Genomic DNA, 27927 nt, shown 5'->3' with positions numbered 1-27927 from the left:
CCAGTGTTCGTTGGGTGTGGCTCTAGAGATGGGGAGAGTGGAAAAACTAAATCAATTTGTGCTCCAAGTTCCTTGGTTGTTGAAACAAGAACTGATCAGAAAGATGAAGAAAAGCCGGACTGTTTTAATCTGCAAGCTTTTCAGATTCAGGTTAGCTGCTGGCATGGCACTGCAGACAGTTGAATTTGCTGCACCGTCCGGCCGAGTGAGGCACCTGGAAAAGAGGTGTCAGCCTCTGACAGTTCCAACTCATACTTACCTGGCAGGGGAGATACCATGATCAAGAAGGTGGTTCACCCAGGACGAGGCTCAGCCATTGCACACCGGCTGTGCTGACCCTTGTGAAGTCCCCAAATGTGGGAATCTCGACTGCATAATTTCTGTTTTTGGGGGACTGCGTTCGCGCTCTCCCCTGATTTGACTGTATAACGTGAATATCCCTGGGCAACTCAACTTTGGTTTTTGTCCTGGCGTTGCTGCTTTAACGACACCTTTCCATCTTTTAAACCCATGTTTTGCAAGGTTTGCTGAATGCTGCGGCAGGTCTGCACAGATGATATGCAGCTGCGCAGTTGTCAGGTGAGGTCATACAGTGCAGTCACCCCAGGCAGGTGGGCGTTGCCTTAGTGATGGCAACAACGAGATGAGAATACGGCAGCATTTCTGCACTGGAGATATTAAGCCGTGAGGGTTTGCCTCAACTAAGAATTTTCCCAGTGTTCGTTGGGTGTGGCTCTAGAGATGGGGAGAGTGGAAAAACTAAATCAATTTGTGCTCCAAGTTCCTTGGTTGTTGAAACAAGAACTGATCAGAAAGATGAAGAAAAGCCGGACTGTTTTAATCTGCAAGCTTTTCAGATTCAGGTTAGCTGCTGGCATGGCACTGCAGACAGTTGAATTTGCTGCACCGTCCGGCCGAGTGAGGCACCTGGAAAAGAGGTGTCAGCCTCTGACAGTTCCAACTCATACTTACCTGGCAGGGGAGATACCATGATCAAGAAGGTGGTTCACCCAGGACGAGGCTCAGCCATTGCACACCTGTTGTGCTGACCCTTGCGAATTCCCCAAATGTGGGAATCTCGACTGCATAATTTCTGGTAGTGGGGGACTGCGTTCGCGCTCTCCCCTGATTTGACTGTATAACGTAAATATCCCTGGGCAACTCTACCTTGGTTTTTGTCCTGGCGTTGCTGCTTTAAGGACACCTTTCCATCTTTTAAACCCATGTTTTGCAAGGTTTGCTGAATGCTGCGGCAGGTCTGCACAGCTGATATGCAGCTGCGCAGTTGTCAGGTGAGGTCATACAGTGCAGTCACCCCAGGCAGGTGGGCGTTGCCTTAGTGATGGCAACAACGAGATGAGAATACGGCAGCATTTCTGCACTGGAGATATTAAGCCGTGAGGGTTTGCCTCAACTAAGAATTTTCCCATTGTGGGTGGGTGTGGCTCTAGAGATGGGGAGAGTGGAAAAACTAAATCAATTTGTGCTCCAAGTTCCTTGGTTGTTGAAACAAGAACTGATCAGAAAGATGAAGAAAAGCCGGACTGTTTTAATCTGCAAGCTTTTCAGATTCAGGTTAGCTGCTGGCATGGCACTGCAGACAGTTGAATTTGCTGCACCGTCCGGCCGAGTGAGGCACCTGGAAAAGAGGTGTCAGCCTCTGACAGTTCCAAATCATACTTACCTGGCAGGGGAGATACCATGATCAAGAAGGTGGTTCACCCAGGACGAGGCTCAGCCATTGCACACCGGCTCTGCTGACCCTTGCGAATTCCCCGAATGTGGGAATCTCGAATGCATAATTTCTGGTAGTGGGGGACTGCGTTCGCGCTCTCCCCTGATTTGACTGTATGACGTAAATATCCCTGGGCAACTCTACCTTGGTTTTTGTCCTGGCGTTGCTGTTTTAACGACACCTTTCTATCTTTAAAACCCATGTTTTGCAAGGTTTGCTGAATGCTGCGGCAGGTCTGCACAGCTGATATGCAGCTGCGCAGTTGTCAGGTGAGGTCATACAGTGCAGTCACCCCAGGCAGGTGGGCGTTGCCTTAGTGATGGCAACAACGAGATGAGAATACGGCAGCATTTCTGCACTGGAGATATTAAGCCGTGAGGGTTTGCCTCAACTAAGAATTTTCCCATTGTGGGTGGGTGTGGCTCTAGAGATGGGGAGAGTGGAAAAACTAAATCAATTTGTGCTCCAAGTTCCTTGGTTGTTGAAACAAGAACTGATCAGAAAGATGAAGAAAAGCCGGAGTGTTTTAATCTGCAAGCTTTTCAGATTCAGGTTAGCTGCTGGCATGGCACTGCAGACAGTTGAATTTACTGCACCGTCCGGCCGAGTGAGGCACCGGGAAAAGAGGTGTCAGCCTCTGACAGTTCCAAATCATACTTACCTGGCAGGGGAGATACCATGATCAAGAAGGTGGTTCACCCAGGACGAGGCTCAGCCATTGCACACCGGCTGTGCTGACCCTTGCGAGCGGCCCTCAGCGCGTACAAAGTGCAAAATCAGATGTAGACTGTAGGACAAATAAGGCACATTATTGGGTAAAAGATTTGTCAATCAAATCAATGGAGAGGGAGGGATGGGAAATCATGGGCATGCTGTACTATTGGTCAATTAGCTGTCAAAAGCTGCCAGGCCATGTGGTGAAGTGTTGTGGCAGGGTGAATCTAGGGAAATGTACAAAATACGATTTAAATGATCGTTTTATACAAGTGTTTTGTCTAATTGGGAGTGTTGGACATTGAATCGTGTTTTAATGCTTGCATTGCTGTCTATTGATCACTTCATTTGAGTGATTTATTAATTTTCACCCACCAGCTGGTACTTGGTATTGTATGAAAAAAAGAAAAAGGTGGTTAAAAAAAGACATGAGACTAATTGGTGTGGCTATTATTAGAAACATGTGGATGTGAACGTAAACAAAACCTCTAAAGCTCTTATTTTTGTCTTCCCATTGGTCGACCCGCTGGTTTGAGGCCTACATGGTGATGGAGACATTGATTATGGGGGAAATGACACACTGTTACCTCTGCAACATTGTCTATTAAGTCAATAAACTTTTTTATTTCTTCACAGTTGTATGCTGTTCATGTGTTTATTATTACAGATGATGGTATATCATGAATGATTATAATTACTGGTAGGTTACATTATAATGAATAGATTGAAGGAGAACATTGAAAGTGTTGACTTGGAATAAGAAATGACACAACACACTGCTACTGCGATTCAAGGCACTTTAATGGCTGAAGTGCATTTATTCAAGTGCATTCTCATTTAGTAAACAAAGTTAAGACATGTATAGTGCACATTTTTCATGACAAGACATTTGAAATTAAGTGTGTGAGGGGGAGAAAGAGCGAGAAGGGGGGGGGGGGTGAGGTGGAGGTGGAGGGAGTGTGTGTGTGTGTGAGACAGAGACAGACTGACTGACCAGGAGCAGTGGGCAGACAGGAGAGAGAGCCATGTGCAACAGCAGATATGGGAACAAACAAGTTGCATGCTCATTTGGTAAACAAAGTGAAGACATGTATAGTGCACATTTGTCATGAAAAGATATTTGAAATTAAGTGTGTGTGTGTGTGAGAGAGAGAGACAGACAGACTGACTGACCAGGAGCAGTCGGCAGACAGAAGAGCCATGTGGAGTATGTGCCACAGCAGATATGGGAACAAACAAGAAATCAAGTGTAAGTGAACAATAAAAATGAGAACTGTATACATGTGCATGTAGGAGTGCAATCAGGAAACTATATACACAAACAACAACATAAAGTGACATCAAAGATAAGAGAAAAAAAAAGTTCAGACAAGTCAAGATCAGTCACTGGGCCTCAGTATCAGTCATTTACCAGCCGTTGATGTCACAGATGGGCCTCACCGTGTTGCCGTAGCCACAGCGGTACAGGAAAGCCTTCGGGTTGTCCTTGGCAGGGCAGCCGGGCTCGCTGTAGCGCCACACACCAACTGGCCTCCAGAAGAAGACGCGGTGTCGGAAGAAACTGTCTGCCACGGGGACCGTGCTGCCATCCACCACACCGGGCATCTCGGGAGGGTGGAACCACATCTTTTCACTCTTCAGGATCTTCCTCCACCTATTCCTGCCGTACATGTCAGAGAAGGGCCGCGGCTTCAGAAAGAGCCCCCTCTCCTCATCCTCCTTCAGCCACTTAATGTCTTGCTTGGGCAGCCCGCTGTCCTCAGCCTCCCAGGATTTGTGCCATCCTTCAAACAGGATGGCGTCTTCACCACCAACTGCCTCCTGTGACTGGCTCTCTGTAAATACAAAAAAACCCAAAACACATTGATTATAGTATATCCACACTGTGGAATGAGGCTTTTCATTACAGCAGCCCACTGGATGTGACATGCACGATCTGTGTGCTATTAGCCAGTAAACTAATACAACTTGTGTTAAATGAATATGTACCTTGTGTTTCGTAGGTGGACAGAGCCTCCACAAGCAGAGCGTCGTCTTCTCAGCTGGGGTCTGCTGAGCTGGCAGTGGTGGCTGATGGACGGGGCACAAAGAAGGAGGGTACCGGTGAAGAGGTGGGCACAGCTGCACGGGGTGCTGGGGTGGCAGGCGATGGTGTTGGGGCAGCCGACTTGGAGGAGGCCTTCTTCTTCGGCTTCGCGGTGGTGGTGGGGGATGCTGCTGCTGCTGCTGGTGCTGAAGGGGGCTTTGTGGTGGAGGTAGGTGTGGCTGATGGACGATTCTTGCTGGTGATGGAGGGAGGTGCAGGAGGAGGAGGTGATTGAGGGGCCTTGCTGATGGTGGCAGTGGGTGCTGCTGCTGCTGCTGCTGCTGCTGCAGATGCTGCTGGGGCCTTGCTGGTGATGGAGGGAGATGCAGGAGGAGGAGGTGATGGAGGGCCTTGCTGGTGGTGGGTGGTGCTGCTGCTGCTGCTGCAGATGCTGCTGGGGGCTTGTTGGAGGAAGCAGATGCGGTGGAAGGAGTGGCTACACCCTGCTGAGGTATTAGGAGGAATATTACATTTCAGTTGTGCTCAATACATTTGTTATGTTATTCCTTTATACACATGTTCACCTGCACACATACCTCCTTGTCCATAATGTACTTTCTGAACCTCTTCAGGGCCTTTGAATTGATGTCATCCTCCTTCATGAGGAGCCACTGTGTCACCGACGTGTAGGCCTCCTGCGCCCTCTTCCTCTCAGCGTCGCTGCCAGCCTGAGGATCCACCAGGAGCCTCTTGTGCAGGCTGTACCACTGCCACATCTCCAGGTAGGTGAACGACTTGAACCTCCCCTGTCCATAGATGGCCCGGTCCACATTCACCTCCAGGTGGCACGAGACGGTGGTGAAGAGGTGCGCGTACTTGACCAGCTGCTCCTTCAGCCACTCGTCGTTGATGGTCTTCCTCTTCTCAGGGTGCCTCATCTCGTTCATGTGGCGGTTGACGATTCTGAAATGGCATAGTAATGTAACATAGTGATACAGTACTATTAAGTTATAACACTATTCACATGGCGATCACATTTAGTGTACCACACTTACTATTTGCAGTAGCCGACATCATTCTCGACCAGCCACTTGAAGCTCTTGCTGGTGTACTGGCCAAAGGTCATCACCAGCTGCCCCAGGACTTGCGCCTCAGTCGGAGAGGGTGTGACGATCTGGCATTTCTTCAAAGCTGTAGACAGATAAATAAGGGGGAACAAAATTAAAGTAATCATGCCTAGACAGTAGTGCAGTTGTAAGCACAGGGTTGTGCATGCACTCTTCTCACCTTCTTTGTAAGCCTTGTCTGAGTCTCTCAGCCTACTGTCCACTGTCTCACGGTCCCGTGCATGTGCCTTAAGGAAGTCCTTGGCCTCCTTGGTCATCCCAAGCACACACTGCTGCCTGTCCTTAGGGAAGCTTGTGTCCAGGATGGACAGCACAGGCATCAGAGGATCCATTTGCTTCTGTAAACACACACAGACAGACACACACACACTAACACACACACACACAGCCATCCTGTATAGTATAACCAGTTGTTTAGTTTACAAGTTATAGAGGGGAAAAAAGCACAGAGGCTGACACGATTGCATTACTGTAGTTATAAATCTGTATAACTATGGGATATTAATAGAAAATTGTTCCATGTAGTAATGGCATGAGACTAGTATAAAAGCTTTGTATTAGAATAGGATGCATATTATTCAGAAATCTGTGTCACAACAGATGTTTCAACAAAAGACATGCAGAGAGAAGAGAAAAATGCTTACAGCACCTGGTATTCCCATACGTTTCCCCTATTTTACCAGAGAGTTGGCTTGAGAGGCTGATGTTGAGCCTGCACGTCGACTTCCCTGATGTGATTGTTCTCTGCAGCTGAAAATGGGACTCTCAGATAACTTAGTGTGTGTCTGTCAAGCTCCTCTGTTCTCTGTGTGTAGTTTGGTGTTCATGGTCATACAGGGAAACCAGGGAAGCTCAGTCCCACGACATGCTCATAAACTGCGTCTTTTCTAAAGATTATAGTCCTATTTTAGAAGTCAGAATACAACGGCTCCCTGAAACTACTATAAGAACAGATACTACACTTGATCTTAGCCAAAAGGCCGAGAAGCGATAACCCTCCACTGTTTCACGTCCGAGAGCCCTTCCTGGCACAATGCGCACTTGTGGCGGTGCTCTTTTTTTGCCTACAAAGCGTCACTTTGCACCTCCGCCCACCCGCTGCAGTGAGCACTCTTCAGCCGTTTCAGATGGTACAACTTTGCACTCCCGCCCGCTCCACTGAGCACCATTCAAACAACAACAATTTAGCGCTCCAGCTTTGAACATGGGCACGGTCTCAAGAAATAAGGTGACTCTACTCCGAGAAGTCACTTGGCACAGCAAGAAGATTTCCTTTGCACAGACAGAATGGGCTTCACCCGCAAAGGTAAAGCCTTCCAAAAATAGAAACAACTCATTAATGCTGCTCTCCACGGAAGTCTTTAGTAAAAGGCGAAAGACTTGTACGTTATGAAGAGAAACCAGAGTACGAGTATTTGACACTGCGGGAGCAGTGCATCAGGCTAGTTGGCATAGCCACCTTCCCCACGGTGAGCTTTGCTTGGTTGAGACGCTGGCTCCTCGGCCGACCAGGTAGGAACAATCGGGCCCTATTCAATGGCTACTATGTCTTTTACTCTGTGCAAAAGACTAGGGGTCTTGAGGCTTTGTTCTGACCGCTCATTGGGTGTAGAGGTTTTTTTCAAGCAATTCTCCCAGTCGGCCCAATCCCAGAGCCATCTCAAAGTGGAGTTCACTTTCACTCTCTTTTCGCAGACTAAAAGCCAGAGTTTTATCTCAGAAGCTAAGCAGAGTCGGGCCTGGTTAGTACTTGGATGGGGAGACCGCCTGGGAATACCAGGTGCTGAAAGCCTTTTGGCTTCTCCAGGCGCATGCAGTTTGACTGCGTCAAATGCAAAGGCAGTCCCTGTTTGACTTTTTGGAACTGCTCCTTTGTCAGGACAAAGTTAAATGTATGAGGATCAAAGGCAACCATGACCTGGGACACCTTAGCAGATCCAGGATCAGCAAGATGGATCACAGGGTGATCAACAGATGTTTCAACAAAAGACATGCAGAGAGAAGAGAGAAAAATGCTTACAGCACCTGGTATTCCCAAGCGGTCTCCCATCCAAGTACTAACCAGGCCCGACCCTGCTTGGCTTCCGAGTTCGGACGAGATCGGGCGTGTTCAGGGCGGTGTGGCCGTAAGCCACAGTCCCCGTGACAAATATGTGTTACATAGGTGCTGGAACCATACGTTGCCCCTATTTTACCAGAGAGTTGGCTTGAGAGGCTGATGTTGAGCCTGCACGTCGACTTCCCTGATGTGATTGTTCTCTGCAGCTGAAAATGGGACTCTCAGATAACTTAGTGTGTGTCTGTCAAGCTCCTCTGTTCTCTGTGTGTAGTTTGGTGTTCATGGTCATACAGAGAAACCAGGGAAGCTCAATCCCACGACGTGCTCATCAACTGCGTCTTTTCTAAAGATTATAGTTCCATTTTAGAAGTCAGAATACAATGGCTCCCTGAAACTACCACCATGTACCACTGGTTTTGTTATTTCACAAGAGTTGGGAAGAGTGCACCGTTCCCGGCGGCACTGCAGTACCGGGTCGATGCGTGGAGTGAACGGAGCAAGCCCCTTTTTCAACCCCTGTGCCTAAAAATCCATTTAACATGTAGTCCTCATATAGAGGACGTATCAGATATTAAACTGATAAGAACAGATACTACACTTGATCTTAGCCAAAAGGCCGAGAAGCGATAACCCTCCACTGTTTCACGTCCGAGAGCCCTTCCTGGCACAATGCGCACTTGTGGCGGTGCTCTTTTTTTGCCTACAAAGCGTCACTTTGCACCTCCGCCCACCCGCTGCAGTGAGCACTCTTCAGCCGTTTCAGATGGTACAACTTTGCACTCCCGCCCGCTCCACTGAGCACCATTCAAACAACAACAATTTAGCGCTCCAGCTTCGAACATGGGCACGGTCTCAAGAAATAAGGTGACTCTACTCCGAGAAGTCACTTGGCACAGCAAGAAGATTTCCTTTGCACAGACAGAATGGGCTTCACCCGCAAAGGTAAAGCCTTCCAAAAATAAAAACAACTCATTAATGCTGCTCTCCACGGAAGTCTTTAGTAAAAGGCGAAAGACTTGTACGTTATGAAGAGAAACCAGAGTACGAGTATTTGACACTGCGGGAGCAGTGCATCAGGCTAGTTGGCATAGCCACCTTCCCCACGGTGAGCTTTGCTTGGTTGAGACGCTGGCTCCTCGGCCGACCAGGTAGGAACAATCGGGCCCTATTCAATGGCTGCTTTGTCTTTTACTCTGTGCAAAAGACTAGGGGTGTTGAGGCTTTGTTCTGACCGCTCATTGGGTGTAGAGCTTTTTTTCAAGCAATTCTCCCAGTCGGCCCAATCCCAGAGCCATCTCAAAGTGGAGTTCACTTTCACTCTCTTTTCGCAGACTAAAAGCCAGAGTTTTATCTCAGAAGCTAAGCAGAGTCGGGCCTGGTTAGTACTTGGATGGGGAGACCGCCTGGGAATACCAGGTGCTGTAAGCCTTTTGGCTTCTCCAGGCGCATGCAGTTTGCAAAGGCAGTCCCTGTTTGACTTTTTGGAACTGCTCCTTTGTCAGGACAAAGTTAAATGTATGAGGATCAAAGGCAACCATGACCTGGGACACCTTAGCAGATCCAGGATCAGCAAGATGGATCACAGGGTGATCATCAGATGTTTCAACAAAAGACATGCAGAGAGAAGAGAGAAAAATGCTTACAGCACCTGGTATTCCCAAGCGGTCTCCCATCCAAGTACTAACCAGGCCCGACCCTGCTTGGCTTCCGAGTTCGGACGAGATCGGGCGTGTTCAGGGCGGTGTGGCCGTAAGCCACAGTCCCCGTGACAAATATGTGTTACATAGGTGCTGGAACCATACGTTTCCCCTATTTCACCAGAGAGTTGGCTTGAGAGGCTGATGTTGAGCCTGCACGTCGACTTCCCTGATGTGATTGTTCTCTGCAGCTGAAAATGGGACTCTCAGATAACTTAGTGTGTGTCTGTCAAGCTCCTCTGTTCTCTGTGTGTAGTTTGGTGTTCATGGTCATACAGGGAAACCAGGGAAGCTCAGTCCCACGACATGCTCATAAACTGCGTCTTTTCTAAAGATTATAGTCCTATTTTAGAAGTCAGAATACAACGGCTCCCTGAAACTACCACCATGTACCGCTGGTTTTGTTATTTCACAAGAGTTGGGAAGAGTGCACCGTTCCCGGCGGCACTGCAGTACCGGGTCGATGCGTGGAGTGAACGGAGCAAGCCCCTTTTTCAACCCCTGTGCCTAAAAATCCATTTAATATGTAGTCCTCATATAGAGGACGTATCAGATATTAAACTGATAAGAACAGATACTACACTTGATCTTAGCCAAAAGGCCGAGAAGCGATAACCCTCCACTGTTTCACGTCCGAGCGCCCTTCCTGGCACAATGCGCACTTGTGGCGGTGCTCTTTTTTTGCCTACAAAGCGTCACTTTGCACCTCCGCCCACCCGCTGCAGTGAGCACTCTTCAGCCGTTTCAGATGGTACAACTTTGCACTCCCGCCCGCTCAGGACAAAGTTAAACGTATGAGGATCAAAGCCAACAATGGCCTGTGACATCTCAGCAGGTCCAGGATCAGAAACATGGAGACTGAGAGCCAATAGAAACAGAGGTGTCTGCCAACCAATCAGCAGCAGCCCAAGCTGGTTAACTTCCTCGTGTCTGTGTGTCTGTGTGTGTGTGTGTGTGTGTGTGTGTGTGTGTGTGTGTGTGTGTGTGTGTGTGTGTGTGTGTGTGTGTGTGTGTGTGTGTGTGTCACAGGGTGATTGTCAGATGTTTCAACAAAAGACATGCAGGACGCAGAAGTAAATATAACTGTATTTTTTTTTAGAATTGGAAAGAATTGTCCTTATGGATAAAAATCATGTCATTAACATCCATTTCTGTGACGGAAGTTAATAATTACTTGTGTTGACAGCAGCACCGTCACTGTGAAGGAGAGAGCATGAGAGTGTTATAAATAGTAGCTGATGGATCACTATTGTCTATACCTGGATGGTAGAACACAAACAGTTCTACACATAGATTATATAAACCACCCCAGTCAGAACATCACCTGAGATATCTACCCTGTGAGGGACATTTGTTTTTTGAGGTGTGGGAGTTAGAGGCAGCTGGAAGCTCTAACAGTCAACCAGCCACAGAGGATGAAGCTCTGATCACTTTTTTCTCATTCTCATGAGAAAATCTCAGCAATCTCATTGCTTTACAACTTCACCGCTTGACTAGGCTCATGGATTATCTATATACAATACATCTTCACTGTAAAGTCCAATAGCTGCCCTGACATACATACATTCATTAACTTTACTAGGTTAATTACCATATGCACTTATGACTGATTTTTATGAAGTAAAAGTTAGTTGCATGGTGAAAAATGCAAAAAACTTAGTGTTTAGAGGGAAGATGACTTTATTTAGAGTGAAGCTCATTCAACAATAAGTAGCAACACAGTCTCACTCCCACTGCGCATTCAAAGAAGAAGAAGTGTGCATGGTGCGACATTCAGTCTCTCCGGCTCAGCAAAGTATATTAGGTCTATGTCAGCAACGCAGCAGTCCAGCACACAGGCCGGGGCACTGAGGGCAGCCTGCTGAGTCCAGTTTTTTTAATTCTTTTGAAGAAGAATAAATAAGGTAAGTTATCAAGCAAGTATGTTTGTTAATATGTTTTAATTACTGCTCTGACTGTTAGCGTTCACTAGCTAACGTTAGCATTAGTTAGCTAGCTAACGAACCAAACAGGCATAACGTTAGCCTGTTCAGGCCATGGTTAAGGCGAGTTTGGGCGGTTTCCCACCATAGTCCTGTGATTATCTTAAAACCTTTGAACAGTTCCAAAGCCTGAGTCATGACGGCCCTAATTGCACACCGCAATAAGGGTAAATAGCCATTGACTGCAGGTGGGATGGACTATATAGCCCAGTTAGCTCCTCATCTCGCTCTTTTTGCGCTCCGTGCCCATATTATTTCCCAGCAGAGTGGCTGAGCTCAGGTGTCTTGCTCCGTGTGCGACACATAACCCAGTTGGTTTGAGATGGTATTAATATTTTCAAAATAAATTGGCAATTGGCAACAACTTATCAAGAACCCATTTTAAATTTGGAACTTCATACCAATATTGTTCCATATGTAGTATCTATGTGGGGGAAAATTATGTTTGCAGATCAATGACCAAGAAAGAAGCATCTGTTTATGAAAGTAGGATAGTTTTGAGGGGATTTTTTCAACATTATAATTACAAAGTAAAAAGAAATTTAGGCCTCCTAATTTAGAGAAAATTAAATTCGGTATGAAGTTCCAAATTGAAGATGTGTCCTTGATAAATTGTTTAAGCCAATTTATCCATAAGGTCACTGTGAGTGTTCATAATGGCCAAATGTGTTAGTCTCTCCTGCGTCATGGTGCTGCGCAGCCAGGTTTTCAGGCTGAGAAAGAGCGCTCAGATGCTGTGACAGATATGGGCAGGGCCAGGGAAAGCCTAATGATCTTCTCCACCTCTGACAGCATGGAGCGGGGTTGGTGCTGCAAGGTTTGCAGGATGGACCCCTTTGCAGGAAAGCCCTCCTCTGTCCCCCGTCCCTACACACAACTATAAAGAATGTGAAGGGGACAAAGGGCCTCCTCACACTGGAGGGCAAAGTTGTTCAGGTATGTTGATTTGTCTTCATCAGAAGAACACACTAATACACTCAGATAAATTACCGTGCTTAATTGTAATTCAGAGATACAAACATTTTAGGTAGACAAAGTAATGCCTACCAGTATTTGAAATGTTTTATTACAGAAAAGCTGTTGCAATGACATGTTTAGGTCTAATTAGATCACTAAGTGATTGAACTTGTTCTTATTTAGCTCTCAGCTGTGAAAAAGGTCCGCAGTGGGAGAGAGGAGGTCCCGCTGCGTGAGGTGAAGCTGCAGCAGGTAAGACCAGAGAACGGGAGGATTGGAGAGGAGGGACAACCTCTGTGGTTTCTAGATAAGGGAAGATAAAATAAGATAACTTTCATATTCTGTGAGTACCTTAGTAGTCTATGGGAGTGTGCTAACTGTCTCTTTCTGCGGCGCTGGTTGTTTATATGTTTACTGTGGTCACTTGTAGGCTGCACATTACAGAGTAATCTCTGGTGCCTTTATAGTTCTGACATCTCATACTGTGTTCTGTACAGGATAAAGCTTCTGCCTCCCTCACGCTGTGGCGGGAAGCTGCAGTCCAGGAGCTGGACCTCGGCAGCCAGTGCAGGATTACCCACTTAAAGTCCAACATGGATGCAGGAGGGGACTTCCTGCACACAACACCCTACAGCAATGTAGAAGTAAAAAGCATTCTAATTCATCTAATCTAAAAACACATTCTAATCAGAATCAGAATGAGCTTTATTTGCCAAGTCGGTAGGCACATACAAGGAGTTGTTTTCTCTGGTTTAAACATGTAAAAGGCCACATGAAGTTTGGAGGTCTGCAGCAATGGACTCTGCAGAAAGGTCGCCAACCTTCTGCAGAGTCCATTGCTACAGACCTCCAAACCCGCTCTGTCATTTTACGTGGCCGACCACTTGGTGGCTGAGCTGCTGGCGTTCCCAGTCGCTTCCACTTTGTTCTAACACCACTGACAGCTGACTGTGGGACATTTAGGAGCGAGGAAATGTCTCCACTGGACTTGTTGCACAGGTGGCATCCTATCATGGCACCACGCTGGAACCCACTGAGCTCCTGAGAGCGAGCCATTCTTTCACAGATGTTTGTAGAAGCAGTCTGCATGCCGAGGGGCTTGCATTTCTACACCTGTGGCCATGGAAGTGATGGGAACCCCTGAATTTAATTATCTGGATGAGTGAGTGAATACTGTTGGCAATCTAGTGTATATTATACAGACATAAAATGGCAAGTGATCTGACACAATTGAGAAAGAGATTAAAGAAATAAACAAGGAGTAAGAAAGGGGTTTAATATCTAGCTGCAAGGTATTATGGGACATAAGTGCTGTTTGTTTTGGCAGGTGCTGATTGTGACTGATGAGGCAGCTGGAGTGGAGGTGATGGGCGTGATGGAGAGCAGCACAGGGGGGTGCTGGAGCTCCTCATGTCCAGCACCGAAGTCTTTTATATTTCCCAGGACTTGTGGGAGCCCTGGAAAAGGGTAAAGTCTTTCTAAATATAAAATATATTGGGAACAAAATCATTAACATTGAGGCAGTGGAAAGACCCTGCCCTCTGGCAGAATACATTTCATATATATGTATATAGTTTACACATAGTTAATATTGTTTTATGTTCTATTTTTATTGATGACGTTTCTTTGAAAATATAATAAAAATGAATTTAAATCCAGCATTTGGCTCAGTTGTATTGCTGTGGTAATATAGTCTGTGAAGATGAAGTGAAGATAAAAACTCTCCCAACCAAGGCTCAGCTCTGAAATATACTGAGAGGAATTTCAGATGTGAGATGGTGACAGAGGGAGGACACCTGGAAGAAACCCTGGACACAATCAGACTTCAGATTTATTCATCTATTCAATAAAGATATATTTCAGTACTCTGTTTTAACGTAACATATAACAGTACAGATGCACATGTTCATTTATTTGTCATTTCAGTTCAGTTTTATTAACACAGACACAATTAAAAGAAGTAGCTTAGCTAAGGAATCCTACAAAATGCACCGTAACTTCTGTTCAATCCCGAGCACGCACAGAAGTGTGGGAAGAAAAAACTGAGTTTTAACAGGAAGAAAGCTCCATCAGAACCAGAACCAGGAAGGGCGGCCATCTGCCTGGAGCAGCTGGGGCTGAGAGGACAGAAAAGAGGGGACAACAAGCAGCGGAACACCAGGCCAGGGACACCTGCTGAGAGAGGAACAAGTTAATGACAACAATGATGGCACATGTACATGGAGAGGAGAGGTGCATCATGGGAGCTCCCCCAGCAGGCTGGGCCTACAGCAGCAGAACTATGGGATGTTTCAGGCTCAGCTGAGCCATCCCTAACTATAAGCTTCATCAGAAAGGAAAGTTTTAAGCCTGATCTTAAAAGTAGAGAGGGTGTCTGCTTCCTGAAGCCAAACTGGCAGCTGGTTCCACAGAGAGGGGCCTGATAAGGGAAGGCTCTGCTCTGCCATTTACACAAAAGGGGGAGATTAACATTATGCAGGACAGGTCCGATCCCTCGGTCAGTATATAGCTCATGCAAATATGACTGTATCCATTGAACTTATGATAGAATCATGCACCGTATTAGTCATTTTGGGGAACTCTGATTAAAGTTTTAATAATGTCTCTTGCTGACATTACATTTTATAACATTTAAGTCTAACACACCATGTTATTGTGATAAAATGAAAGGTTACGACTCTTAAACAACAGTACAACAGCTACAAGAGGTCCAGGTTACACATATAACAGGGCTAAAACTGACAGGATTTCAGGTGAAAAACCCTTTGAAAGATGGAAGTTGTAATAATCCTAAACCTGTCACTTGATTTCATTGTAAGACACAATTTTTTTTTACTATTAACAAAATTTCAACAAACTTCTATAACTGCTTAACTTGACGGATAAACATACATTTATATTTATATCTAAATATCTGTTGTTGTAATATAATGTAAATGTAATATAAATATCTCAAGTGTTTCCAGTTAAAGCGAGTCTGCCATGTCAGCAGAAAGTATTTCCTGCTGCTTTGTTTTTTATTTACTGCTGTGACAGAAATGAGAGCCATCAGAGAACCCCCAGCTGTGGATCCAGCTGTGCTGCGGCAGATGTATCAGAACCTGAAGCAGAAGCAGGCCCAGTGGTGGCTCCTCCATAGGGGCGAATTGTGCGACTCACTACCAAACACAGAGTTTTTTTTTTTTTTTTTAATCTAGTTGCTAAGGCGGGACTGATCTGCTGTGGGCAAACTGGTTGTATATGTCATTGTCCAATCAGATTAAGGTCCCGCCTGGTGTTGCTATGCCCATTTTGTGCGATTTCTGTCAAGGTCGAATTTGCATCAGGAAGTTCCCATTGACATGAATGGTCCGTCAGTTTTTTTCAAAAATCCTGCTCCCAATGCATTCTCTATGAGGGTTTATGTGCTCGCACAAACGACGCACAACGTGCTTTCGTCATATGTCTGTTGCGCGGGACCATGAACTTTCTACTTGTTGTTGTAACATTGTGGTTTTCAATAAAGAAAAAAAAAAAACATTCTATGAAGAAGATGGCGAGTGTCGAGTGAAACAATACGTTAGTGTTTCTGACAGAAGTGCCCTTTAGTCGTCGTACTGATGCGGAGAAGGAAGTTTGGAAGAATTTTGCGGGATTTTTGGGCTCGCCTTGCGAGGCAAAGATGAAACCCAGAGCTCCACCAACCCTGCTATTTTTCCAGGTAGTATAACTTACCCTTTTGTGCTCAATCATTGACTTGTAATGATTTAAATCTTTTATATAATGTTGACAATGATAGCAGAATGTATAATGACACATTCATTGTTAATGGTGCAGTATTACATTTAAAAAAGAGAGAAATCTCACATAAGTAAGCTGCACTTAACCATGTTTGACAACTGGTTATGCTTTTCTAAGTCATATTTTCCAAAACTTCAATAAACACTTGACTTGGATTTATATGCTGTCATTTTAATTACATTCTTTAGAATGAAAATTGAATGAATATTATCATTAAGAGCTTGTGTGTTTACCTATTTCATAGAATCCTGGAAAAATATGAGGAAAATAAATAAATAATGGTTAAGGTGTAATATTAACTGATTGGCAAATTATGCAAAAAATAACAAAAAATGATTTAAAATCATTATAATAAATTATGCTACCTAGACAAATGTACCTCAGTCCTATGGACTTTTATGGTACTTATGGACATAACGGGGGACATTGCAGTCACTTTGGTTATTTGGCAGACCAAATAACCCCTCGACTCTGCGTTGTGTTTATTTAAGGAAGACAAGGAGTTTCTGGACGATTGGACATTTTATTTCCTGTGTGGGAACATAACAGGTTTGCATCAGTGCAATCGGTTCAGCTTCGCACAGCTCACTCTGATGCAGCTTTCACAGACTGGAAATTGCACTACCTAAAAAAAATGTCAGGAGCCGCCACTGAGCAGGCCTGTGTGTTCCATGCTATCAGAGACTGCTGCATTAAACTTGTGTGTGGCCTAAATCCAGAGCAGTTTTTCTTTTATGTCAACGGTGGTGCAGGAACAGGAAAGTCCCACTCCTTCCAAAGTGGGATGCATGCCGTCTCTCCAGGTTTTCTCCAGAAAGATTGCCAATTATCTCTGTAGCCCATGTTGTTTGCTGGACACCATCTAGACAACCAGCGATTGTAGGACGACATGCGGCTAAACATGTCATCACTGGTCAGATTTGGCAGGGGTCCAGAGAAAACTACGGAGTCCCACATTGTTTTGGCAAAATTACACACCGATGCAACATTAATTTTAGTGACCTCCGATTGGCGTAACCGGGCGTCATTAACGCCGACGTGAATAACTATTTTACCATATTTACGTTTATCCTTAGCCAGCAGTTTTAAATAGGATTCTATGTCGCCCGCTCTGGCCCCTGGAATGCATTTGACTATGGCCGCTGGTGTCTCTAATGCCACGTTTCTGACTATAGAGCTGCCAGTTACCAGGGTTTTGTCCTCAGCGGGTGTGTCGCTGAGTGGGGAAAATCTATTTGAAGCGTGGACAGGTCGATGGTGAACAACGGGCTTGACTTTAGAGCTACGCCTCTTCCTGACAGTCACCCAGCCACCCTGTAATCCCGGCTGCTCAGGTTCTGCTAGGGGGAGGCTAATTGAGCTAGCTACGCTAGGTGGCTCCACACTGGCAAAAGGGACCTGGCTCGCTATCGGTTGATTTTCAACAGTGCAGAGCCGAGCTTCCAATTCAGATAACCTCGCCTCCAAAACTACAAAAAGACTACATTTGTTACATGTACCATTATCATTATCAGGAGGCAGAGGAGTAACTAAACATCTGAAAAAGGGAGCAGGTGAAAGCAGGAGATGGAGGGAGAGAACTGGTAGCCATGCTAAGCTAGAGAACCAGACACACCGCTAAAAAGTGAGAATAAAGATTAAAGATCTGTAGGAGTGTGTTAGAAAAGAACGGTAAGCTATAGAGTTAACTATGCAAAATTGTGTAAGTTATAGGTAGAAATAAAGTGATTATCAGTAGTCCAAGAGAAGCAAGAAATTCCACAGTACACAAGCAAGGTAACAGTAAGTGATGCAACACGTCTTACTGCAAAGCAAAGCGTCACAGCGTCAATCAACCACCACTTCACCACAGGGCCAAGACTCCTTTAATGTTGGGGATGTTCAGTCTATGTCCTCAATAACTTCACTCATGTTGAGTGAAGGGAGAGCCAACTGCTACAGCTCCAAACAATATAGTAAGACAGGACATTTTTGCAATTGTTATCAGCACTCTTAATGAACAATTTGGGTGAGATCAAGGAAGGTACCCAAAGTTAACCATCAAGCTTTCCGTAAGCTTTTCTTAGAGTAGGAGGGCTCATCCGGGATTTGAACCCAGGACCTCTCGCACCCGAAGCGAGAATCATACCCCTAGACCAACGAGCCAGAAGGTCGACATTTGTACGTTTCATGAGAGCGGGGGTCAGCTGACGTAGCCATGGAATCTGTGGCGTGCATACATAGACATCAGGGGCTTCATGTACAAAGCGTGCGTACGCACAAAATAGTGGCGCACGTTTTCACGTCAACATCAGATCAAGAACGAAAAGACCGTGGAAATGTGCGGTGCCTCACGGCAGCTTCAGGGCTGGCGTACGCACTTTTCTACAGCTGCTGATTCTTTGGCGACACCTAAGGTGATGTTGGGAAACTGTTATAATAAATAAATGTGACAACAATTAGTGCTCAGACAGTGATGTGCACACCTGAGACACATGAACAATTAATACTGATAAACTATTAACACACCCATGTGTCTGCAATTACACGAGCGGACATAAAAACAGCGCAAAGTGGTGCAATGCATACCATTAAAAACAATGGCTGCTTTAGCAGTATTAGAAGACTTTGCAAATGGTGCAATTCGAAGAGAGCGTGTGTTCACTACAACAGAGAGGATTAGCTGGCACATGATGGCGACTGACTCATCAGCCGTTTTGAGGGAAATCCTCCTGGAACTGTGCGCAGAGCTGCGGCCGGCGTTGGAGCACAACACAGCGAGGAGGCATGCGCTGTCTGTGCCCACAGGTGATGTGCACACTGGGGTTCCAACCGGGGCATTCCAGAGGTGATGTGCACACTGGGGTTCCAACCGGAGCATTCCAGGGGTGATGTGCACACTGGGGTTCCAACCGGAGCATTCCAGAGGTGATGTGCACACTGGGGTTCCTATAGCAACCGGGGCATTCCAGAGGGAGCTGGCCTACCGATTGGGACTGTGCCAGTCTACCGTGACCCAAGCCATGCCAGCCGCGTGGGACAGAATTAATCGCATCTCAGCCACGTATATCAAATTCCCAACAGGCCAACATTAAAGACCTCATGACACCTGGAGACGACTTTTTTTTTTGTTTAGTCTGAAATAACTATTATTTTCGAGTTGAAATACATTTTTGTGATAAATATGCTCGGTTCTCTGTTATTTTCGAAATTTGAACGCACGCCACTGAAATCCACAGGCCAGTGTCCCGCCAACGTTCCAACATAAAAATGACGTATGCTCCGGAACGTCTGCTCCCTCCTCCTCTCTCCTCTCGCACACTTTAGACTGTTCGCGGCAGCACACCGACTCATCTACTACCAGTGCCGTAACCAGCATTGAGGACAAACAGGTCATGACCTCGGTATTTTCCCCGGTGTTTTTTTTTTTAATATTTTATTTTTTTTATTCAGAGAAATGTCAAATTAATATAAGATGAAAATCGTTCTGACTTTGATTGGTGGAAAGATCAGCATGCATTCTCATTTGTTTTTCTGAAAATAAAGTCCACATAATCCCTTTATCATATTATATTTTAAAACTGAGCGGAAAAACGCCACCCGACTTTTTTTTCTTTTTCTTTTTTTTTCCGCCACCCGCCATTGGAAACATGTTTATCATATTACACAGCTTCGACGCGAAAGTCAGCTAGGAAATGGAAGCAAGATGAAGAAATCTACTAAACAAACTAAACTCAGCTTTGGAAAGCCAACTGGCCAGGGGAAAAGAAAGAGAGAAGGAGGTGAGTTCATTTCGCCAATCGCCAGTGAGAATGAGTGACAGTTCATAATGTTCATATGCGTTCAAAGCGCGGCTAGGAATAGGAGAATGCTAGATCATTGTCCTCAGCATTTCAAGCAACCGTCACAAAGCCCCTTGGTTAGGATTTCGTTTTCCAGTCGGCACAAACACACTGCACACAAATCTCTCTCTCAATTCGATTTTCCAAAAAAAAAAAAAAGTAGCGACCTGTAATGAAATTATTGGGAATCGTGACACGGCTTGGGCTGTTAAGCTAACTTTTTTTTTTTTTTTTAAATCAGGGCTTGACAGTTTTGTGCCAACTGTGGCTCATTCAGCCTCACTAGCTACAGTTTTGTTCAGTGCTATATGGCTTCCTACATGTAAATAAAGCAGACTAATAGAAACTGGGTCAGAAACTTATATTTTTCATTTTACTTAAAACAATTGATGATGCACACGGGGCAAAATAACAGATTGAAATACCCCGTGTACTCTCACATGACACAATCTTGAGGTTAGTTGTGCTGCTCATGGTGCATTATGAAGCCAAGTTTTACCAGCATTTAGCTAGTTGTCAGGCCCAGCATGATACCTATGTCTTCTCTGTGTTGAGTGAATGGATTGAATTGAGACTATACATCTAAAATACAGCCAACATCTTGTGGTCTGTTTGGCACATTCTACGATGTTAATTTAGTGGGTGGATTCAACCAGTTACTTAGGTAAAATGATTGCATTTTTCCTAATGAACCATTTGGATTTTATTGCAAATGGTGTCTAAAATTTTGCACATCGGTTAGACCTATAACCCAACTCATTCATTTGACCTTTTAGTGGGTCATGCACATGCATGGTGATGATGGTGACAATAGTAATAATAATAATAATGTAATATTAATAATAACAATAATATTAATGGTGATGCTGATGATGATATTTTAAAACAGATGACACAGGAGAGGATGAGAATGAGGGAGTTGAAGAGAGAGAGTCAGTAGAGGAAGAAAGGGGAAGAACTGAGTCTCACTCACTCAAATACTCCACTTTTGTGATCACATTGTTATAATAAACTTGTTCACCTACATATTCACCTCCTTGATGGGCTTGTGATTTACCTCTGTTTATTCACATTTCCAAACTGTATTTTAAAAAGTCAACATATTAGGATGTTTTTTTGTCAAATAAGATTTATGGCAATATTTGACCTCGGTATTTGAAAAATCCTGGTTACGGCCCTGTCTACTACTTGCATTGGCTCACACCTCCCACAAGAACACCTAAAGCAGGGGTGGCCAACCGGTCAGAGCCGCAGTTTTTTACTGTGTTACCACAAAGAGCCACATTATTTGGAAAAATGACCGAATTCTCTCCATTCCATCCGTCTGTTCTTGACTTGCTCTCTCGTCTCAGTCACATCAACGCTGATATTAAACCCACGAACCGAGCAAAATGAGTCAAAAACAGGCGTGTTTGGAAAGCTTCTTCCCACTGAGGAGACAGAAGAAGAGGCTAAGAAAAAGAAAGCTGCATTTTGAAGACATGTTTCAGCGTTACCATAGCGACCAGAGAGGATGTCAGGAGGACGCTGCTAATAAAGTTACACACAAGTACACAGTGGATTCAAGTTTATTATTATATTTACTAAATACCACAGAGTCTGTGATGGTATCATTTAATTTGTAGTATTTATCCGCCACACCTGAAAGGCGTGAAAATATTGTCTGACATTAAAAGAAAAATAATAAAATTATATCCAAGACTTGTGGAAAGAAGTAAAATGATTTAAAAGCAAATAAAGCAATAAGCAGCAGGAGGAAGCAGAGACACGTCTGCACTCTTCAGAAGCAGGAAGCAAAGTCTGGCAGCTTTAGAGGTCAAGTTAGCGACTGAAAAACTTATCTGTCCTGTGCAGGTCGTCCACTTTTGTGTAACACCCCATCTGTGAATGTATAAGCAGTCATAAAGTTGAGACTTCTTCAGAGCTGCAGCCAGCGCTGTTTCTCTCCTTCAGGAAGTCAAATTAAACTGAAACGTTGATGCGGTCTCACTGAGCTTTGTTAACAGAGATTTCCTCCACAGAAGACAAGCTGCTGATCCTGGATCTGCTGAGATGTCCCAGGTCATTGTTGGCTTTGGTCCTCATACATTTAACTTTGTCCTGAGAAAGGAGAAGTTCCAAAAAGGGAAACAGGGACTGTTTCTGCATTTGACATAGACTATATCATGCTGACGTTGATCTGGGGCTGCAGTTTTTCATTTAGTTTCAGACTTGTTGGATTGAAATGTTGATGAGTTTCTGTGGCAGATAGGCTCCAGTCCCCCTGAAACCATGTAAAGCAAATGGAAGGATGGAGAGTTTGCTCCATTGAGTGTAAAGTTATCCTGAAGATAACGGGCAGGATTTGAACCAGCTGTTGCAACACTGGCAAGTTATGGTCTCTTTGAAATTCACCAAGCCACCTTCACACTTGAAGATGTTTCTGGAGTGTTTTTCAATTTGTATTTTTAGTGTTTGGAGCTGAAACTTCACTGAGTCATAAGTTTTGATCCCAGAACCTCTGAGGTTGAAAACATTCACCAAACAGTCTGATCTATTCTTCCAGACACTCAGATGTGCTGTCCTGCAGCTCTTCTCTCTGGACTTTGACCTATAAAATACAGAAACACATCACCTTACATTCATGATTTTTGACCTTTTCCTGTTATTGAACTCAGTTAGGAACCTTTGTGTGCAGAAAAACTGTTCCACTGAACCCTTTGCTCTGATTTCTGCACAGGCAGCAGTTCCATAATGAATCAGTCGGGGTGTTGAAAGGAATGTTTACATGACATCCAACACAGAACCGTCTCCATTCACCTCAACAGTGAATATCATCTTCTCCCGTCCACACCAGCTCTATGAAGAATGTTAGCTGCAGTTCTTCATTCACCATCCCGTCTTCTGTGTCACTCAGAACAGCAAATGAAGAAGTAAAGGAAGTAAATCAGATCTTCTATGAGTCCAATGAGTGTGATCCTCCTGACCGTATCCAAACCAGTCAAACTTCTGTTTAGTTCAGTTCAGTTCAGTTTACTTTATTGGTACCCGTAGGTAAACTGGTTTTGCAGTTTAAGAGAGAGATGGGTGTCCTTACATACAAGCTACAAGACACGTGACACATATAAACATGGAATCTAAAAAACACATATAGGCTACACAAGAATAAATAATACAAGGACAGAGCTGACATATAACATACAACATATATGTACGCAAGAAGCAGAACTGCAGTGGGATGACCATAAGGCTTCATGCAGTTATTGAAGAACTATGGCAGTTAGAATGCAATTTAAGTGCAAAAGCATTGCTACAAGTAAATACATAATCTGCAAGTGCATTGGAAACATAATAATCCACAGGAAATTTGTCTTACATCTTATTTAGCAGAATAACTGCAGCTGGGACAAAACTGTTTTAGAATCTGTTGGTTCTGCAACCAGGAACTCCCAGCCTCCGTTCAGAGGGGAGGTACTGGAATTCATTATTCAAGGGGTGTCGGCTATCATCCAGGATACCCATTGCTATCCGCTGTAGTTGTCTTGTGTATAGGGAAGAAGGGTGCAGCTGTGTCTCCCCAATTAGTTTGCTTGACCACTTGACAATTTGGTATAGGCGGTTCTTGTGTGTAAGGGGAATATTGCCAAACCATGATGCTAAAGAAAAAGATATAATTGATTCAATAAAAGAGTGATAAAACAAAATCATCATGGTCTTGTTACATTAAACTGGTAAAGCTTCCTCAAACAGTGTAACCGCTGTTGTCCTTTTTTGCATATAGCCTCACAATTCTCCCGGAGATTTAGTTTGGCGTCGATGATTGTCCCCAAGCATTTATAGGATTTAACTTGTTCCACTATTTGACCTTTCATAGTGGTGGCCTCATGCCTAGGATTGTTTCCAAAATCAATGTGCATATCCTTTGTTTTTGCTATGTTCAGTTGAAGATATGATTCCTCACACCACTGTACAAAATCTTCTACTATTGGTCCATGACCTCGTTCGTTCTTCTGTAGCAAGCTTACAATGACAGAGTCATCTGCATATTTAATTATGGTCCTATTAGCAAAAGTACTCTGACACATGTTCGTATACAGGATGAACAGGAGGGGTGAGAGTGCGCACCCTTGTGGCGAGCCTGTGGAGGAGCAAAGTTGACTGGACATGACTCCATTCACCCTGACTTCCTGTGTCCTATTAATTAAAAAGTCTAAAATCCAACCAACAAGATTAAAACTTAAAGAAAATTGTGTAAGAAGACGGTTTATTAAAATGTGTGGTTGGATGGTGTTAAAAGCTGATGAAAGGTCAATAAATAAAACTTGTGCATGTGACCCACTTCCTTCAAGATGTTTTAGAAGCTGATGGAGTAGGGTGATGGTAGCATCTTCCACTCCTCTGTTCGGCCTGTAGGCAAACTGCATGGGGTCCAATGCATTTTCAGTGTGCCTTAAGATGTGTGACCCTATCAATTTCTCAAAATTTTTCATTACAATTGAGGTTAGGGCAAAGGGTCTAAAATCGTTCAAAGTACTTGGCCTGCCACATTTCGGGACAGGGACCACAACAGCGTGTTTCCATACCTTGGGTACATGTTGTGTCTGCAGAGATTTATTAAAAATGAGCTGGAATATTGAGCTCAACTCTTTTGCACATGTCTTAATTACATGCCCACAGATATTGTCTGGTCCATAACTTTTATTAACCTTTGTCTTGAAGAAGACATTTTCAACATCTCTACATGTGATGCTGGTGTGCTGACCATCTCTGAGTTTGCACTGGAGTTTTCCAATTTCCTGGCTGAAATCAAACTTATCAAAACGGTTATAAAAACAATTCAAGGCATTTGCAAGCTCATTATCAGATTTAAAACCTTCAAGGGATATATGGTTACTTTTACTCTGGTTCTGGATACCAGCTATAGTTTTCATACAGGACCAGGCAGAGCCAAGGTTATTCTCAGCCATTCTTTGTTCGAGTTTGGACTTATATCTTTGTTTGGCTTTAGATATCTCAGTTTTCAGTTCTCTGGTGGCTACATGTAGATCAGTAGCAGTACCCTGCTTGTGAGCCTGCCTTTTTCTCTGTAAACAGCTTTTAATAGTCCCATTTACCCATGGCTTGTTGTTTGGGTAAATCTTGATCTGTTTACATGGGATAATCATATCCCTACAAAAAGCCACATATGAACACACCACATCAGTGAGTTCATCCAAATCATTACAGGAGTCTGTAAAAGTGTCCCAGTCTGTGCAGTCATAACATTCCTGAAGGCACATAACTGAATCCTCAGTCCATTCCTTTACTTCCTTAATTTGCACTTGTTCCCTTCTCAAGACGTACTTGGGAATGAGTTGAACACAGTTATGGTCTGCAGAGCCCAGCGGGGGCAGTGGAATCGATTTGTAGGCGTCCTACATTGTACCATAACAGAGATCCAGTGTCTTTCCCCGCCTGGTTGGACAGGGGACATACTGATAAAAGTCTCTCACGGAATGTTTTAGCGTCACATGATTGAAGTCACCTAGGATAAAGTTCGGAGCGTCGGGTGAGAGTGATTGTAATTTATGCATGACATCCGAAATAACATTGCAGGCAATGGTGGCATTTGCCTTCGGGTGAATGTACACGACTGTTAGAAAGATTTGCGGAAATTCGCGTGGCAGATAGAATGGACGCATTGACACGGACAGGAGCTCAATGTCGGGTAAACAGATGTTTTCTCTGACAGTCACAGAAGTACAGTAGCGCCTGTTCAGGTATACACATACCCCTCCGGCGAGCGTCTTCCCCGTTATGTTAGCATCTCTGTCCGTCCGGATAGGTGATCCAAAACCGCCGATCCACAGTTCTCGGTCCTGGTCGTGCCCAGACAACCAGGTCTCCGTGAAGGCCAAGACGCAGCATTCCCCAAAATCCTTCTGCAGCTGGACGTTTCCCTGCAGCTCATCGAGTTTATTCCTAAGGGATTGTACATTTCCTAAAATCATGGTGGGGAGGGGGATCCGTTTCAGACACCGCTTCCTCCGGCGTAAACGAACACCTCCGCGTTTGCCCCGCTTCCTCTTTTTTCCCTGCCATGCCGAGTGTTCGGGCTTGTGATCTTTTCTTATACAGTCTGGTAAGTTTAAAACCGCATCTGGTGTGTTGTGCGCGCCCTCAAAGCGAAGTTGAAGCAACTGGTCTCTGCTGTACACAGTTCTTGCTTGGGCGGCCTGCATTGTGTCTCGGGCAAGCAGCAGGCATGACACCAGAATCCAAGTTACAACCAGATAGAAAAGTTCCATTTTTGTTTTGTATCGTCAGTTCAGGGTGAAATGACGTGGACAAACTTTAAACAGACTTCAGACAAACGTCAGGACTCTTAAGACTTATACAACCGATTAAAACAAACAAACATGTCGGACGCCAAACTCTCTCCCTGCCAGTCGCTGCGTGTGCAAGCGCCTGTGGCTCTTGCTCACAGTTCAGGTTCAGTTGAAGGTTTAGTCAGTGGTGTTATTTATTTAGTCATTTACAAATCCTCTGAAAAGTAGATCATAATCCAACTGAAGTTTGGTGGATTAAAGCCTGCTCTTTAAAGCACAGAGCAACGACACCTCCCAAAGCCAACCCTGTCACCGGCTCTAAAGGAGAGGAGCCTGTTAGCGGAGGGCCCTGCTCAGAGTCCTGCTTTAGTGAACTACAGCAACCAAGTAAACCTGCGAGACTTCTGTTGGGATCAGACTGATCTATGAGGGCTTAAAGATTCAACAAAGAGAAACATGCAGCTGAACCTAAATAAAACTTGAACAGAGAACTTACAGGAGAGGTTTTTAATGCTTTTATGCATCAATCTTTACTTCATTGGCTCCCTCCATGGGATAAAATTTGGAACATTTTCCTAATAAAAGAAAAAGATGTCAAGGCTCAGAAAGCACCTTTATCATTGTTTTACTGTGTAATATGTAGGATCCATAAACTCATTTATTACCAGCTCTATCAGCATGGAGAGAATCCCCTTTTCTCCCAAAAGATCCCAGGTGCTGCTCCTGAGGTGTTTCTGTGAGTTTATCACACCAGCTGGTGAAATGATATGAGTCCCTCTACAGTTGTTGTAGATATCAGCTGAGATTCAAACTAAAAGACACATTTTGTGTCTGAAACTGTGAGAGACTGTTCAAGTGGGACTGAAAGCAGATTCAGAGGGTTGTGATGTATGTTTTTCCACCCAAATGATCTGATAACTGTCAGAGATGCAGCAGTGCTATGAAATCCACTTTAGAAGCTGCAGTTATTGGACACAATGAGAGCTGACCATCTCTGTGACTCAGAGGAAAACTGAGCAACAATATATTTTAGATAACTTATATATTATATATATTATTTATATATTTCTATAACTTACAAATGAGGATATAATGCAGCTAACAGCAAAGCTAACAATAAGCTACATAGAAGGAAAAGTATCAGCCAGGCTCTGTCAGAGGTGACAGTGTAGAAACAGAGTGCAGGCATAGAGGGAAGTACAGGTTAAGTGGGAGATTACATTTCTACACCTGAACAGGGACTTGAACCCAGGACCCTCAGATTAAAAGTCTGATGCTCTACCAGCTGAGCTATCCAGGCCCTATGAAAGCTTGTCTGAGTGACAGCTGACATCTGAAACACTTCCTGAGTCCAAAGCTGTGACGCTGTTTTCTGAACAAATGCCTGGTTGATGTGAACTCGTGTTGCAGCCACTGAGCATAAAGAAGAAGGCCTTCATGGAGGGAAACAGGGAGTTAAGGAGGAGTGTGAAGAAAAAAGGAAGAGAGCAAGTCGGTGGGAAACTATCTGCAGCAGAACAGTGTGAGGGCTGTGTGGTCAGGAATGGAAAAGCTCACAGGCTTTGGGATAATGTGGGATCAGACAGATGGAAGAGTTCAGACAAACTCAGCATGCTGCTGCCTCCTGCTACAGACCTCACATCCTCCATGTACCAACAGCTTCCCTGTCACACCTCAGCACATCTACATGAAACTATCACATCTATAGGAAAATAAACTATGGCCTCATCTGGAATACAAAC

At 44.5% G+C, this 27927-nt stretch overlaps 12 non-coding genes and 1 pseudogene across 12 annotated transcripts; 4 read left to right on the top strand and 9 right to left on the bottom strand.

The window, feature by feature from the left end:
* Nucleotides 1-251: 251 nt before the first annotated feature.
* LOC142366251 (U1 spliceosomal RNA) lies at nucleotides 252-415 on the top strand. Its single transcript, XR_012766765.1, has one exon. It is a non-coding gene; the product is annotated as a U1 spliceosomal RNA (small nuclear RNA).
* A 549-nt stretch (nucleotides 416-964) lies between these two features.
* Nucleotides 965-1128, top strand: LOC142366137 (U1 spliceosomal RNA). The gene has a single exon (XR_012766725.1). It is a non-coding gene; the product is annotated as a U1 spliceosomal RNA (small nuclear RNA).
* Nucleotides 1129-1676: 548 nt separating this feature from the next.
* Nucleotides 1677-1840, top strand: LOC142366329 (U1 spliceosomal RNA). The gene has a single exon (XR_012766788.1). It is a non-coding gene; the product is annotated as a U1 spliceosomal RNA (small nuclear RNA).
* Nucleotides 1841-2388: 548 nt separating this feature from the next.
* LOC142366575 (U1 spliceosomal RNA) lies at nucleotides 2389-2513 on the top strand (annotated as a pseudogene).
* Nucleotides 2514-6412: 3899 nt separating this feature from the next.
* On the bottom strand, nucleotides 6413-6594 carry LOC142370741 (U2 spliceosomal RNA). The gene has a single exon (XR_012767875.1). It is a non-coding gene; the product is annotated as a U2 spliceosomal RNA (small nuclear RNA).
* Nucleotides 6595-6898: 304 nt separating this feature from the next.
* On the bottom strand, nucleotides 6899-7011 carry LOC142372934 (U5 spliceosomal RNA). Its single transcript, XR_012768361.1, has one exon. It is a non-coding gene; the product is annotated as a U5 spliceosomal RNA (small nuclear RNA).
* Nucleotides 7012-7615: 604 nt separating this feature from the next.
* Nucleotides 7616-7734, bottom strand: LOC142370829 (5S ribosomal RNA). The gene has a single exon (XR_012767893.1). It is a non-coding gene; the product is annotated as a 5S ribosomal RNA (ribosomal RNA).
* Nucleotides 7735-8098: 364 nt separating this feature from the next.
* LOC142368411 (U2 spliceosomal RNA) lies at nucleotides 8099-8289 on the bottom strand. Its single transcript, XR_012767344.1, has one exon. It is a non-coding gene; the product is annotated as a U2 spliceosomal RNA (small nuclear RNA).
* Nucleotides 8290-8593: 304 nt separating this feature from the next.
* LOC142372307 (U5 spliceosomal RNA) lies at nucleotides 8594-8706 on the bottom strand. The gene has a single exon (XR_012768212.1). It is a non-coding gene; the product is annotated as a U5 spliceosomal RNA (small nuclear RNA).
* A 591-nt stretch (nucleotides 8707-9297) lies between these two features.
* Nucleotides 9298-9416, bottom strand: LOC142370772 (5S ribosomal RNA). Its single transcript, XR_012767879.1, has one exon. It is a non-coding gene; the product is annotated as a 5S ribosomal RNA (ribosomal RNA).
* A 364-nt stretch (nucleotides 9417-9780) lies between these two features.
* On the bottom strand, nucleotides 9781-9971 carry LOC142367645 (U2 spliceosomal RNA). The gene has a single exon (XR_012767141.1). It is a non-coding gene; the product is annotated as a U2 spliceosomal RNA (small nuclear RNA).
* An 8179-nt stretch (nucleotides 9972-18150) lies between these two features.
* On the bottom strand, nucleotides 18151-18222 carry trnap-cgg (transfer RNA proline (anticodon CGG)). The gene has a single exon. It is a non-coding gene; the product is annotated as a tRNA-Pro (tRNA).
* A 9190-nt stretch (nucleotides 18223-27412) lies between these two features.
* Nucleotides 27413-27485, bottom strand: trnak-uuu (transfer RNA lysine (anticodon UUU)). Its single transcript has one exon. It is a non-coding gene; the product is annotated as a tRNA-Lys (tRNA).
* Nucleotides 27486-27927: the final 442 nt, after the last annotated feature.

The sequence above is a fragment of the Odontesthes bonariensis genome, chromosome 2 (assembly GCF_027942865.1).
Source record: "Odontesthes bonariensis isolate fOdoBon6 chromosome 2, fOdoBon6.hap1, whole genome shotgun sequence".
In the NCBI taxonomy this organism is placed as follows: domain Eukaryota; kingdom Metazoa; phylum Chordata; class Actinopteri; order Atheriniformes; family Atherinopsidae; genus Odontesthes; species Odontesthes bonariensis.
Note: the sequence above shows the minus strand (reverse complement) of the source record. Positions and strands in the feature narration are given on the sequence as shown.